This window comes from Dryobates pubescens, chromosome 5, assembly GCF_014839835.1.
Source record: "Dryobates pubescens isolate bDryPub1 chromosome 5, bDryPub1.pri, whole genome shotgun sequence".
In the NCBI taxonomy this organism is placed as follows: Eukaryota; Metazoa; Chordata; class Aves; order Piciformes; family Picidae; genus Dryobates; species Dryobates pubescens.
Window position 1 is genome coordinate 22,399,672 of NC_071616.1, and position 16,486 is coordinate 22,416,157.

Genomic DNA, 16,486 nt, shown 5'->3' on the forward strand with positions numbered 1-16,486 from the left:
GCACAGCACCAGCGCTTCTCACCCACTGTCCTGTGCCAGCTTGCTCTGGTACAGCTCTCATTAAAAAAGTAAAAGCCTCCATACATACCAAAGGCAGATCTTCTGTGGGGTTCAGTGCATAGGGAATTGCATTTCAGGGCAGCAGAATAGCTCTTAAATAGCTGGAGTGAACATCACAAAACAACACAGCCTGGAATGATACACCCTGGTCTCAAAAATTATAGGGAAAAATAAGTGTGGGGCTGAGAAGAGATTGAGACATTTCAAATATTTCAGCTGTTTCCAGGTCTGTACATCTCTTAGTGCTTCCATGTCTTTAAAGAAGGACAATACTTCTCAGTATATCCATGTTCTTAAGAAATGTAAATCACCTCTTTTGGCTGTTTGTTGGAGACAGGGTTTGTCTGTTTGCTTCTTCTATCTTCCAAAAGAGATTATTAGAAACTGCCGTTGATTGAATATTTAGCTGATCATCTCTCTTTACACCATGTAATACAGGGACCAGTTCAAGAAAATTGCCACGTGAACTGGGCAAAATATGTTGTTATGTCTGCTGGATTCATTTGGGTGCAATAAGCACACTCTGGGAAGTCCCATATCACTAAGCTCTACTCAGGCTGTGCTGAAGTCAAAATAAGTCTTCATTTCTAGTTACATTTGCAGGCCCTGCAAGGTAATGGCAACACATCTCAGGAGGGACATCACACTTTGTTCTCATTTCTACATGGATTTCTTATGTGTCTTTGAATATTCTTCTGTAACCCTTGAAAAACTGCCACCTCCATGATGTGCCTGGCAATAAACCTCTCAGGTTCCTACAGTTTATAGTAGGATACATTTTTCCACAGTGCAATAGCTTTTTCTTGCAAAAAGGTGGGGCAAAGGAAGGATTTTTTAATATCTCCAGGGCTGGGACCCCAACCACCATTTCTGGGCAAAATGGTAGGAGCTGGAGAGTGGCAGTGGTGGGAATGAAGGGAAATGTGACCCAGTAAAGTTCAGCCATAAACCACAGCCTTGCCTCTCAAGCAGTACTGGAAATTCTCCCACCTTTTAAGTTGCAGCTCAAAGCCACTGTGGTTTTACTTGTGTGTGGTGAGTGAGAGAAGTTCAAACAAGGCAAGGCTTCAGTGCACAAACCATAAAAGCTCAGTAACCACCTAAATATAAAGAAGGAATGAGCAACTGAAAGAAAATCCACAAGTGTGTATGTTTCAATGTCTTGTTTAAGCACAGTTCATAGTTTGAATGAAAGCAGGAAGATGAGTAATGGTAAGTAAATGCTTGAGGCTGGCAATACAAAGAATTTTTGTTTCTGTAAAAAATTAATTCCAAGGTCATCCTCCCTCCACTGCTTTTTCACAGTGGTATGTCCAGGTTGCAAGCCATGCTGCTCTGACAATACAGGAGCTCTGCAGATAGCCTGACCTTGCCTGAGGAGAAGATGGACCTCCTCAATGCAAGTGTGGAGAGCAGTTGCTGGAGGAATCTCTTGTCCTTCCTGAGCAGCTCTGTATATGTTGCTGGGAAGATACACCCATGAGACTTCCACTAGCAGATGACCTTTCTGCTAGTGGAACAGACTAGCAGACTTACTAGTCTGTGTGTTGAACAGACTTACTCACTGTGGGTTGAAAGTTTATACCTTTCTGATACTCATAGCTGTGAAAAGTGTGACTATTGTGCACTCCAGTCCTGACAAAATTTCAGTCTCCAGGCTCTTCTGAAAAGACATCATCAAATAGTGCCAGGCAGCACTGTGAGGTTTTTGGTTAGATGATCATCCAACTGCAATCAAGTCAGAAATTCCCCATTTCATTTTGCATTGAAGAGTTTAAATGCAGGTTTGTGTTCAACTATTCTTATTTTAACCATAAACTTTTCACCTTTCCCAAATATGATGTTTTGATGTTGTGGTTATTGTGACTCAATGCAATTACAACAAAAAAAAAACAACCAAAAACATCACAGGAGGTTGTGGCAGAGTGCCAGCACTGAGACCCTCCTTCTTGCTCTCAGACCCCTTCAGCAACTCTTCAGTCTGAGAACACTCCTTAGGCATATTCAAGGCTAGAAAGACCTATGGGATTAGAAAATAAATGCCTCTCCTTACACCAGCAATCCCATAGAAATGCACAGCTTCAGATGAAGTTTTCAGGGAGTCTGGGATTAAAAGTGGGTTGTAAGGGAAGGCACAGTCATTTTAGGCATGTTCCATAAAACCACTCTCAGTGGTAAGCCTTCCTAGGAGAGCTTAGCTTTACAATTACAAGCACGGATCACCTAACTACAACTTGTCCAGCTCTAAGGAGGTTTAAGATTCCATCTTTGTTAACTCAAAATAGAGGCTGATCAAGAGAGGAACTCACTTTACCCACCTTGTTATTTCTTCAGGAGTGCAATGATATCCGTCACTCCTGAAACCTGCCATTCCTTGTGGTTCAGCTCCCTAAAATAACTATGAGGTTACCTGCAGCATTCCTTTTTTATCTGATATAAGGTCCCTTTTCCTCTCCACCTCCCTCTCTCTGAACTAGGAGTTGCCTGTCTGTCTTTCTCACAGATAACCACCTTCTTATCTCTGTTGGTATAGCTTGTTTTCCTAGACAAGCTGGGGCCTACACCTCTGCAGGTAAGTCCCTCTCTTGTTTACTTCTTCCCACATATTCAGCTCCATCAAGCAGTCTGAACATCCTAACTGGTTCTTCTGCGTTTACCTGTCTTCTGAAAGTGTAGCACAGGCTTTTAGCCTTAACAATACACATACTACCAAGAATCTTTTAAGGATTTTATATTTTGCAACCAATTGCAGGTTGTTTTCTTTGCAAATTAGCAATGCAACACCACAACCTATGTGTAAATCAGTAAAGATTTATTAGCCACCCACCTTGTCTTGGATTGTAATGATGCTGATCTCATTCATTGTTGGAAGTCTAAAAGAATAAATCAAAGATGTCTTTCAGGTAGTGATTTCAGTTTTTTCACTGCATTTAGTAGGGGAAACAGATTTATGAATACTTCAGCAATACAAATTAAAAGCTGGAATCCATTGGCAATAAAGGCTGCTCTGTTGTGTGGAGCTGTAATGATCATTGTTAGTGATTAAGGATCTGTTTGATATTTGTATTCTTTCTCATATGTTCTAATAAAAGCATACAGAATATCTCTATAAATTCATTAAGATATTTCCCCCCACAATATTAATAATACATTTGATTCTGAGAATGAACATTTATTGTGCTTTAGTAGGTAAGTGGTTGCAGATTTTAAGTTCCTCAATTTGAAAGCAGGAATGATCGACTCCTGGTAGAAACAACTTATGGATTATTACAGTAAAGCATACTACTGTTTGTTATCATTGGAAGGAACCTTCCAATCTCTTAAAATCACATATTAGAGGAGCTGCTTTGGATTTCTGGACCTATTTAAAGAGAAATTGACAGTTAACTTATCATTATCTGTCATTTGCGCACACAATGCCAGTCAAAAAAATCGCTCAGTAAGAAAAGCTTATTCCTACTTTTCAACTGCTTTAGTGTACCCATTATTTTTTTCCCTCTAACATGGTCAAAACATTCTACAGTCCCCACAGAAATATCCCTTCAGAAATATCAGTTTCTACATCACAAGTTTAAACTGCTGCCCAGTCAAAGCTGGTGAAGATGATGAAAAGGTGATTTTAATGGCCTTCATTAACAGACTGGAACAGACTGATGGTGTGGGGACATCAGTGCATGCAAGCAGCAATAGATGTTGCAGTGTGTCCTACAAGAAGCAGATAGTGTTGCTGTCTTCTACACCCAAGTGACTCAAGCTGAGCCCTGATTCAACAAACCTGCAACTCCAAGTACAAGCAGTGCCCCTATGCCAAATTGACCTTTCCTGAGCTACAGAGGCATTCTCATATCTCAGGAGGAGGACATAAACTCTTCTACTCTCCTGTCACACTGTCTTGCCACAGCTTTCCTGGGATCTCTGCATTTCCTTGGCCCTTGTGCTTCCAGCTCTTCCTGGCTCTTGCCTGGCTTTTTACTCCCAACTTTAGAGTATAGACATTTATAGTGACTGCTAGACTGATAAATAAATTTATCTTGCACTTGGGAATGTTTTAAAATATTTTTGTCTAGAAAAGATCCCTCAGGAAGAAGTGATGTTTGCTTTGAAGTGAATTATTCACCACCATGATTCGTTTTCCACATTGTTTCTAGACAAGGAAAGGGTAAATGCTATCATGTATTTTGCTGAGTATGCCTGAAAGGTCTTCTCACACTCAGAGAGGAAAAGTTGCCAACCACAATCCTAAGTGATTATGTGGTGTTTCATCCCAAATGAATATGTGAGATTTTAACAAGGAAAGAGATGCAGTAAATCCCAGTAAAAAGGCAAGGAAGTAGAGCGAGAAGATTCATGGTTTCTTGTAGTGCTTGTGTGAGCAACCATTCAGGTTTCATTGCTAAAGCTGGTGTGGGCTTGTGAGGACATCTTTTGTAGGCTGCTACATCAGTATAATATTTTCATGCTTTACATCTTCAGTGTATCAGACATTTTCATAGAGGCTGCACCCCATATACATTTTCTGTTCAATATTCTGTCCTGTTGCCAAAGTGTCACACCGTGTTGTGAGAGGCTGGTGACAAGATGGATAGTCACATGCTAGCCATGGTGTTGGGATGGTGAGAACAGTCTGGCAGTATTTTGTATAACATTGAAATCCTGGCTAATATTCCCACTGGCTGTTGGAAACAACAGCTCTGGTCTTGGACCCCAGTTCTGAGAATTCTTATCATAGACACAGAGCAGAATAAGGCTGGAAAAACTCACCAAGTGCATCACTCTGCCTGAAGGCAAGCAGAATTGCACCTCAGTTAGTCCTGATAGCTGTTCATCTCATCTATGCTTAAAGATATCCAATACTGGAGACTACACAATCTTGCCAGACAATCTGTTGTGTACTTCACTGTCTTTGCCACTGAAACCATGATATTATCTACCAGACATTTCACAGGGGACAATTACTTCCAGTCTTTCTCTTTAACTTAGGACATGGGCCAGGGTTGAGAAGTTCATACCAAAACTTTCATTCCTGAGTATTCTGGATGATCTGAATGCTTTTCTGCTGAACCTTGGTGAAGCCAAACATATGCTGTTCATTCTGTGAACATTCTGTTAGCAGAGCCTCTGGTCTTTTCCAAATGTTGCACAAAGGAGCCTTGAATAACTTGGGGAAAACAGCAGAATGAGATTACTTTGCCATGACCCTTCGCTAGGCATGCCACACCAGGTTCCTGTCCTCTCCTATTTTTGGCACCAGATTCCTTTTTCTTAGGAGGGCAGTTTTACCTTGCCATGGGGCTGCAGTTGTGAGTTGCTTTCTTCTTACTCTGCATGAGCTTTTACTGTCAAGATTATTTCTCTAACCTCACACAGTCCTGCACTTCTTGCTTGTGAGGCACTGAGTTTCCTGACAGAAGTTTCCTGACTGTTTTAAAGTTTTGGAGGGAGAAAGGCTATGGTGTTGCATGTTGCCTCTATTTCTCCCTTGAGATGGGTTTCAGGCTCAGTAATGAGTATATGGGTAAGTCATGCTGGGACATGTAAGGACAACTGGAGGGAGCTGAGAGTATGGGATAATAAGAGCAGGTCCCATGGTCAGTACGCAAAACTTTGCAGGCCATGCACCAACATTAAATTGTATTCATAGCTGTGGACAGTTTAGCCATTAGCTGGTGTTTTAATCCTCAGCACAGTGAGAATCAATTCTTCTTGCCATAAGACATTGTTCCGCATTGGTTAAGTCAGTGACTGTTTGACCCTTTAGTTGTCAGAAGACAGGGAAATAGCCTTGGAAGTTTGATAAGATATAAATACCTTTCTCTCTGCTCAGAATTACTAGGATTAATTATGGAGTACTGAAATTTGAATAAAAGTATCAGCAGTTTAGAGGTCATAATAAACAATTGAAAGTTAAGAATTGATAAAAGTCTATTTCAAAATTCCATGGATGCTATATAACTCCAAAAGTCCTCTTCTATTTTCACTTCCAAACTGAGGGGAGGGGGTATTACATTATGTAAATCAACCACAAGTTGTTTAGCCTTTCCATGAGAGCACCATAATATGGGAGGACGGAACAAATCCATTATCAGCAATGCCGAAACAAACCCTTTTGGGGACCTCCAGTTGATTCTGCTTACCCCCTCCAGTGCCACTGTGGAAATTGCTGTTTGTGAACTATTCCTCTCTCGCTGTGGCTCATCTCATCCCAGAGCTTAGAGGTTCACAAAACAAAGCTTCAAAGACATCAGTGTGGAAAGCACTGTATTACCTGCATTCTATCACTGCATCCACATAGCTGTGCACTAGTAATTACTGGGGACAGCAAATAAAATCAAATAAACACATAAGCAAATGCTAATGAAGGCAAATAAAGCTAAATAATACTTTAACAGGTCCTGATTACCTCTATTTTGGCTTGCTATCACTGTAGCCTGTTCTCATTGGGGAAAAACCAGTTCTACAATCCCTTCAGCAGAAATGGTATGCAGAAGTGTTTCATAGGTAATTATTTACAAATTCTCTGCAACTATGCTGCCTCTGTTGTTTTTATTAACCTAATAACATATATTATCTGGAGAAAAACTTAGTGTACATAGCAGTTAAATTCATATGTGTTATTCTAGTATGAAAAATATTTTGTTATAGTTTGCTAGCAATTATTTAGAATAACACAAACAGCTTGGGATGATTGTAGCCTTGTGAATTGACATTTGAAATATTTATCAGTACAGCCATCCTGCCATATGGACCCTTTTTGGAGTTATCAGTCACAGCATCCTACTGCTTCTGCAGTTTGGGTTCACATTCTCATGCTGTCTGATACTGTAACTTGAAGGAGCGCAGCTATGAGCAGTATGATGTGCACCACTACTTTAGGCATAGCTGTCAGCTTCAGCAAAGGAGATGAAGGCTTGTGGTGTGCATTACTTGCTGAGGCATTCTGCAAACACCTGCTTAATACTCTAGTGCACTGTTTAATGTAATGTATTTTATACGGATCTCTCTGAAAGTGAGTTTTAAATGCAAAAGCACCCATCACTGATCTTTTAGTCTGGATGGTGTTAGACATTGAGGAAAGAGATGGCGTTTTCCCTTGACCTTCTGCTTTACAGAGCTCTCCTTATTATGTAAAATGCATATGATGGCCTGGCTAGCAAAAGCAGGATGTGTCATGCCATTGTTTTCCCTCTCTTGCATCTGGCAGCTTATGAACAAATAGCTGGTATTTACCCACTCAACAGGGACTCCTATCTGTGCAAAATTCAGAATACAGAATACAGAATTAACCAGGTTGGAAAAGACCCTCGAGATCATTGAGTCCAACCCATCACCCAACACCATCCAATCAATTAAACCATGGCACTAAGTACCTTATCCAGTCTCTTTTTAAACACCTCCAGTGATGGTGACTCCACCACCTCCCTGAGCAGCCCACTCCAATGACCAATCACCCTTTCTGTGAAGAATTTCTTCCTAACATCCAGCCCTCCCCTGCTGCAGCTTGAGACTGCATCCTCTTGTTCTGTCACAGATTTTCTGGGAGAAGAGACCAACCCCCACCTGGCTACAACCTCCCTTCAGGTAGTCGTAGACAGCGATAAGGTCTCCCCTGATCATCCTCTTCTCTCCAGCCTCTCTGACCCCAGCCTGTAGCACTGCATGGGGTTGTTGTGGCCAATGTGTAGAAGCCGGCACTTAGATGTGTTAAATCTCATGCCATCGGACTTTGCCCCATCTGTCCAGCCTTTCAAGGTCCCTCTGCAGAGCTCTCCTACCCTACAGATCAACACCTGCCCCCATCTTGGTGTCACCTGCAAATTTACTGATGATGGACTCAATCCCCTTGTCCAGATCATCAATAAAGATATTGGACAGGATGGGGTCCAGCACTGATCCCTGGGGGACACCACCAGTGAAAACAACATTACAGATGACTTATTGCTGCTTTAGTGAAGAACTCTGCTAGCTTTTGCACATAAAAATAATGCAACCTAAATATTTTCTAATCTACACCTGGGAAATCTGTTTCTAAATCTACTTTTTATTCTCTGGTAACTTCTCAGATACTCTGATCTAACTAAGCTGGGTCAACAGCAAGTCTTCAGGAGCATTCCAGCACGGCCATTCACCCATCCCTCCCTGGAAGGACTCAGCTGACATCATTTATCCCTGCCCAGATTGTCCCACCAGCAGGAAGGGACTGCAAAGTGTTGTTTTAACCTACATATCTGGCAAGAAAAAGCCTTTTATACCCTATCTATCTTATTATATTTCTGTTCTGCCATTCAACATAAATGCCTTTCCATACTAAAGCTATGTGACTAACATCTGCCAGGTGTGCTTCATTGCTTTACCCATAACTTTCCCAGGGGATGACTTCCATGTGCAATCAGTGTTTTCTTTTGCTAGTGTGTTTAACTTAATGCAGCATGTACAGCCCTTGGTACATGTGTGATGTCCTTTCAGGACAAAAAATCAAACAACCAAATAACAAAAAACAGAATACAGAATGCAGAATTAACCAGGTTGGAAAAGACCCCTGAGATCATCAAGCCCAAACCACCACCTAACGTCATCCAATCAACCAAACCACGGCACCAAATGCCTCATCCTCCAGTGATGGCGACTCCACCCCCTCCTCTCTGGGCAGCCCACTCCAATGGCAAATCCCTCCTTCTGTGAGGAACTTCTTCCTAACATCCAATTTGAATCTTCCCATTTCTTTTTTTTTTTTTTCTATTCCCACCTGACACCCTTAAAGTCCCTTACCTGCCTCATTTCCCCCATTTTTTTGCCTCAAATCCCAGAGCACCTGGGCTCTGTTGGAGTCTCCTCCCACCCCAGGTGTGGCTACTTGGCCCGCCCCACCCACTCGCCTTTTTAATCCCCCCCCAGGCAGGACAGAATCTCCAAGCTGAGCCCATCTGGGCTGAGGGATCCTCCTCTCATCACTGGTGAGTCCTCATGGTGCGCACTGGGTGATGGTGGTGGTGACAACAAAGGCCGGGGGGCCTGGTGGCCCCCCGGTTAGCTAGGAAGAGATTTGATGACTACTCCAACATCATCCACGGGTGCTGGCTGGGCCTCCTTACTGGGGCTGAGCTCCTCTGTGTGGTATCTTGGCTGGTGAGGGTCTTGTCTCTGGCTCTGGGATGGGTGCAAAGATGGTGGTAGTGGAGCAGGAGCTGTTTAGGCAGGGTGGAGGGTGGTGTCAAGGGAGCAGGAGCTGCTTTGGGAAGATGAAGGGGGGTTAAACTAGATGACCCTCAGAGGCCACCTCCAGCTCTGGTGATTCTAGGATTCTATGATCTAATTCCAACCCCCTTGCCATGGCCAGGGACACCTTTTGCCAGACCAAGTCAGTGTCATTAAAGGCATTTTTCTCTTTTTTTTCTTTTTTTTTTTTTTTTTTTTTTACTGTACATAGAAATCAAAACATATTGCCTTCAGTGCAATTGCATTCAAGGAAATAATGATAGGGTATGTCTTCAGCAGAGCTAGGTACTGAACCATATATGCTGCATTCAATGATTAATTAGCCATATGCATGAAATCTTTTATGTTGAAGAACAAGGTAGAAATTCTTCCTAGTGAATTCAGAAAGGTCAGGACTTATGTCCTGGGAATTCAACTGAATGCAAGAATCCTTGGAAAGTGAAGCAGGGAGTGGGATGGGGTGTGGGTGAATAGAATTAGAAAAAATTGGGAGGAAAGAAGAAGGAAAAGAAAAATATAGATCCCTAAAAAATGTATTTTCTATAGGCATAAAGACTCTTTCCCTTTAAAATCCTTGTTATCTTAGTAGAAAGTGCTATTTTGTGTCTGATGCATTTTGTGTGTGTATAGGAGGATCCCAGAGGATTTTCAGGCTCAGCGTGTCTACAAAAGGGGAGAAAGGTAGGAAAGTAAAAATCATTTTTTCCTACCTCTGAGGAATTGCTTCAGGCAAACTGGGTGAACAGCTCAGAGAGTTAAGCTCCCAAATGTGTATTTTCTTCCCTGAACACAGAAGACTTTGCTGAACAATTGACAACTCCATCATCCTCTTGTTTGCACGGTTCTCACAACACCACAGAAGAGTTAATGTAAGCAATATGGGTCAGTGTTAGACAGACAGCTTCCTAAATGAGTGAAAGATGACAAGGTGGAATTTATGTGACAGGTAACTCCACTGAAATGGGGTCTAGCTGTTTCTTCTATGCTCTGTAGTTTTGGTGTTCATCAGGAAGGCACAACCTCTGCATTTTCAGGTGTCTTTATTTGATGACAAACTTAATACCCCTATTGTGGTTTAACCACAGCCAAGCCCCACATAGCTGCTTGCTCACTCCCCACCAGTGGGATGGGTCAAAGAACCAGAAGAGTAAAAGAAAGAAAACTCATGGGGTGAGATAAAGATAGTTTGATGGGTAAAGCAAAGAAAAACAGGGAATTCATTCACGACTTCCTATGAGCTGGCAGCTGTTAAGCCATCTTCAGGAAAGCAGGGCTCCATCCCATGTAACAGTTACTTGCATAGTGCCACAACTCTGAATGTCTTCCTCCTTCCCTCAGCTTTATATGTTGAACATGATGTCATGTGGTATCTAATATTGCTTTGATCAGCTGGGGTCAGCTATCACATCAGGGTCCCTTCACAAATTCTTGTGTACTCCCAGCCTCATTGCTGGGATGGTGTAAGGAGCCAAAAAAGGCCTTGACTCTGCATAAGCACTGCTCAGCAATAATAAAAACATCCCTGAGTTAACACTGATTCCAGTAAAAACTATGAAACATAGTCCCATACAAGCTACTGTGAAGAAAATTAACTTTTTCCCAGCCAAAACCAGTGCAACTCCCCAAAGATAGATTTAATGAAAACCTGATCAAAATTATTTCATCTGGAGGGAGAAGACCTACCAGGAATTGGAGCTTCTTTCCACTTCCCCTTTGTCACTTTACACTCAGTGTTCAAAACAACCTTGGTGAAAAGCCTCCAAACATTGCCCAAGAGGAGTCCTGCAGGATCTCAAAGGCCAGGAATATATCTTGAGAGGAACAATTCGAAAAAGCTTCTGCTGCTAGCTGTGTTTTTGGCCTTTGCCCATACTGTGTTAGATGCTTTTACAATTTCTTCATCTCTAATTAAGTGCAAATCATACTGAGGGCAGTGAAAGAAAGCAGAGAAAAATCTTCTCCTCGGGGAAACTCTCCAGTCTCCCTGCCCACTGGAAGGGTAGTGAGCATGTCTCCTAAAACAGAGGAGACAAATGAGAAATACAGGCTTGGGTCAGGGGGTGGAAGGCAGGTGAGGCTAAAAGGTGCTATGGCACAAAAGGATCAGGACACAGTACAGTATTCCATTTGTCTTGGACTGCTCAGCTGTGATCCAAACAACACTTTAGATGTCTCCTATTCCTTGTCTTAAAGGAAATCCTAGATACTCCTTCCAATTCATATGTAAAAGACCCTTTGGAGATGGGTGTCTTTTTATCACACATGATGAATCTCTTTGTACAGGCTGACTGTCACAAGAGAAAGGACAAATTTGGCCAAGTGCACCATTTGTCTAGGCTAATGGTTCCACTAGCTGAATAGATGGATTATGTGGTGCTGGATCTGGTTAAGCTTAATCTGTGAGTGGTTCTGCCCTGCTGCTGTAAACCAGAGAGGACTGTTTTTTGCTGAGAGCCCCTTTTAATATTTCCCCTCCAATGAGTGCATGAGCCAGCCAACAGCTAGAACAGCACGGCTGCCAGCCACAGAGGCCTCAGGCTCTTGTCCTCCATCTCTCTTCAAATGCCAGAAGAAGTTTTAGCTCACTCTAGCCTTAAAACGGTTCATTCTCGCCAAGTCAATATTTGCTTAATCTCTTTATCAACAACCTGGATGAGGGGATTGATAGTACCCTCAGCAAGTTTGCTGATGATACAAAACTGGAGGGGTTGGTTGACACCCTGCCAGGCTGTGCAGCCATCCAATGTGACCTGGAAAGGCTTGAGAACTGGGTGCAAGAAAACCTCGTGAAGTTTAATAAAAACAAGTACAGGGTCCTACATTTGGGGAGGAATAACATGCACTGGTACAGGTTAGGGGCTGCCCTTCTGGAAAGCAGCTACATGGAGAATGACCTTGGAGTGCTGGTGGGCAGCAAGTTCCCCATGGAACAACAATGTGCCCTTGTGGCCAAGAGAGACAATGGTAGCCTGGGATACATCAAGAAAAGTGTGTCCAGGAGGTCTAGGGAAGTCCTTCTACCTCCCTACTCTGCCCTGGTGAAACCACACCTGTAATACTGCATCCAGTTTTGGGCTCCCCAGCTCAAGAAAGACAGAGGACTGATGGAAAGAAGCCAACAGAAGGCCATGAGGATGATTGGGGAATTGAGCATCTCCCCTATGAAGAGAGACTGACATCCCTGGGGCTACTTAGTCTTGAGAAGACTGAGAGGGGATCTCATCAATGTGTACAAATATCTGAGGGGTGGGTGTCAAGTGGAGGGGGCCAAGCTCTTTTTGGAGGTGCACAGTAATAAGACAAAGAACAATGGGTTTGAACTTGAATGTACAAGGCTTCACCTCAACATGAGGAGAAACTTCTTTACAGTGAGGATGATGGAGCATTGGAACAGGCTGCCCAGGGAGATTGTGGAGTCTCCTTCTCTGGAGACTTTCAAAACCCACCTGGATGCATTCCTGTGCAGACTAACCTAAGTGATCCTGCTTTGGCAGGAGGGTTGGACCCAATGATCTCTTGAGATCCCTTCCAACCTCTAACATACTGCGATCCTGTGAAGTCGTGGGCAGTAAAGGATTCTAGTGCTTATTACACTGGACACCCAGCCCCTTCTGTTCCAGCTGCACAACCAGGCTGCACAAAGCATCTTAGAAAAGATGTATCCCAGGAGGTAGTTTTAGTGAACCGAATCCATCACCAACTCCTAGAAAGGTCTTCAGCTGGAAAAAAACAGCATTTGTCCTGCTGACACCGAAGTAATTACTTCCATTATAACTTGGATCAAACCCTTAGTCAGCTGTATTTTCATATTATACAACATGTTTAGGAATTGACAAAGCCTTTACTAGTTGCCCCACAGACCTTTTACAGAGAAATGTTTTGATATTCACCTTGTTTCTGTGCTGCAAGGCAGGAGTGATTCCCAAAGAAACAGGAGGAATTCCAGTGGTGTAACAGCTGTGGAAGCCAAGGCAGAATCAGGAATGAAGAAGTCTCATTGATCATTGTTCGCAGTGACCTTTCAGCTACCCTTATCAAATATTAACAATAATGACTTATTTATCTATCATTGACTGTGAGCTAGGTGCAAGAGGATAGCCATAAGTCCCAGAAAACTAACAAAGTAAATAATAGATACGTATCAATCTAGATTAATAAATAATATATCTCATATTCCAGAGTAGCTTAATTTTTTATGTTCAGAGGTGTTTGCCCTCACTTTTTCTGATCAACAGGAGGTCTTGGTTAAAAAGATCAGATTAGAAATGAATCTCTTTGATGTTTACAAAGGCAATAAGGCTTTCACACCTTTCCAAGTGCAATTCAGCTGCAGGTAAAGAGACTCTGAAGCTTGTGGAAGTGCTAATTAAAACCAATAATAACACGATTCACCTCCAACCCTGCTCTGAAGTGCCCAGTGCTTTCTGCCAAAAGGAGATCTCTTGTTTCAGGGATCTGCAACGTAGCAACTATTTGAGCTAAAAGGGGAGGGAGCAAAGCTGTTTAAATCAATCCTTGTCATAGGATCCCACTGTTTATTGATATCCTGGAGGTGAAAGGTTAATGCCTTACTCAGGAAACCACTCATTCTCTAAAATACTATTTTATTTTTATCTTGCTGAAATCTATTTTTATATTTCCCAAGACATTTTTATTTAATTTCTACTCAACATCTTTACTGTGTTTTCATAGTATCACTGCAGAGACTTAAACCATTTCCAATCTGAAATGGCAAGCTTTGATAGAAAATGCCAAGTGTTTGGTACTCTTTCTGTTTAAAAGATCAGCAGAAAGGAAAATTAACTTCAGGCTACTTATTTTAGCAGAACATGAGTTATCAGGGCCTCCAATACAAGCACTGAATTCGAAAGTAACAGAGCAACTAGAATAAACACTTGTTCCCAGGAATAATATGTCTTGTCACTTTAGCAGCTTGGAACATGTTCTCATTTACCCAGCCATTTTCTTGCCACAGCAATTATGAAATGGCCAGTTTGAAATAAGATCTGTTTCTATTGATTTTTTGTTCTCAACCTTTTTTCTTTTTTTTTTCTCCCCCCTGTCTTTGTACTTTCTGGATAATAAAAGAGAAAGGAAGTGAAAGGTACATAAATCTGCAACATATACAAATAACAATTCATGTGGGCAGTTTTTCCTGTGATATTCAATGTGAGAGACCTTCAGGTGAAAAAAGTTAACTGGGCTGTAAATATTATAATAGCAGCAAGTGGATTTGTTGCTTAAGAAGAGGACTGGTGTCTGGGATGTATATGCAGCAATAATTGTCTGGTTCTCCTCCTGTTTTCAGCATTTAGGATTTTCCTTTCTTCATGGTCATCAGTAGCTACTGGAAATAGTTAATAAATTCCTGGTCTGATGTAGATCAACAAATATTCTTTATATATATTCATTAACCTGGAATTACAAGAAAAGAGTGAGCAGAAACATGAACTGAGTTTCTCTCAAAAACAATCTGAGACAACTTTAAAAAAATACTTCATTTGTTGTAACTGATGTAAATCATATCTTGTTAAGGCTATAGAAAATACCAAGTTCCAGATATGCTACTGAGAAGTTACAGAGAGGCTTTTTCTGTATGACCATTTTTGTCACACTGACAACAGTGAGGAAAAATTCCTATTGTTCTCACATGTTTCAATGTCTCCTGGCTTTCCATGTATTGAAGTGAGGTCTGCAAATGTTATTCAATTCAAGCAAGAAAGCTTGCTTAAGCTTATCTTAATTAGATACCTTCATTTAACACAACAAATTTCACTGCATCCAGAAGGGTGTTTCTTCCCAGTAGTTTAGGATGGACTCAACACCTACCACTTGACCTTCTGTCAGCTTTTAGCCATAACAGGACAGTCAGTAGCTTTACCACAAACAGGTTCCTTTCCACACCCAAGTCCAGAGATCTGGTAGACCTTCCAGGAAATCCTGAATACTTTTCAATATATTTTATTTGGACAGAATTTGCCAACAAAAACCTCAGACATGGCTCTGCTCTTTCCCTGTGGGAGTCACAAGCTCGGAGGAGCTTGCAATTTCATGACTAGAGGGTGATGAAGGAGTCTGCTCTGTATTACACAGAGAAGCAGTGTCCTACTCAGAATTAGAATCTGCTATTTAGACCCTTTTGAATTGTTTTAGCATGCTCAGGACTGGAAAAATTCATTTCAACTTAAATAGAACAAAACATTTTGTGATAGCTGCTTTAGCCTCCTGACATTCTTCAAAACACAGGGTACAGCCAAAACCTCACAGCTCAGACCTTTTTTTCATTTAGTGCACTCATGTTACTTGATCTGCCAACTCACACTCATCTCCTCCCCTTGCTGGGAGACTTGCACGCAGGGATGCTAGTACGCAGCTGCCTCCTCATAGCAAATCCCTACAAAGCAGCCTGCAACATATCAGTCTTCCAATAGTCAGAACAGGCAAAGGATTCTTCATTTTGGGTTCAAAATTGTGGAAAGGAATGAAAACATATCAAATTTTACTTGCTAGGGGGCAAAATTTTACTTGCAAATCACTGGCCCTGAACTGATAATTTATGCAGGACAGGCATGAAGTGACATAGTCCTTGAACTGCATCATGTTGGCCCCTAGTCTCAAAGGTGAAGGCCAGTAAATGGCTCTCTTCTAAGTTCTTTGACTATGTTGACAGGCATAATCATCCCATGGAAGCCATGTAGGCAATGGTTCCCTGGACAGCTTCTGGCAAGTGCAGCCTTTTATGAGTTTTTCATGAAATTAATTTCCATTGCTGAGATAGGCATTACTTCTTTCCTGCAATGTTAACAATTAAACTTTGTCATTGCCATTTCCATCTTCCTGGTGATTCTCAGCCACTTCCAGCTGAGGGCAATTCTTCGCTCTGATATGTGAAGCAGATTTTCACTGCTGTGAATGCAGACCTCAGACATAACCCCCATCTAATGCAGACCCGGGAAAAACACTTGTTAAAATGAGAGATTACTTTCCATACTGACAAGTTGCACTTCTCTCTGCTGCTTGTTCCCATGTATTTCTTGGACAGCAGAAGTGATATGTTGTTTGAGGCTTGATTCTAGAAGGCCTTTTCCTTTTGATTATCATTCATTGTGGCTCTGTAAGCAGGAAGGAGCTGCCTGAATCACTGATCCTTATCATACCTAAACTTTGCCTGTCCCACCTGAGTGGGGCTTTAAACAAAAACAATACAACTCAG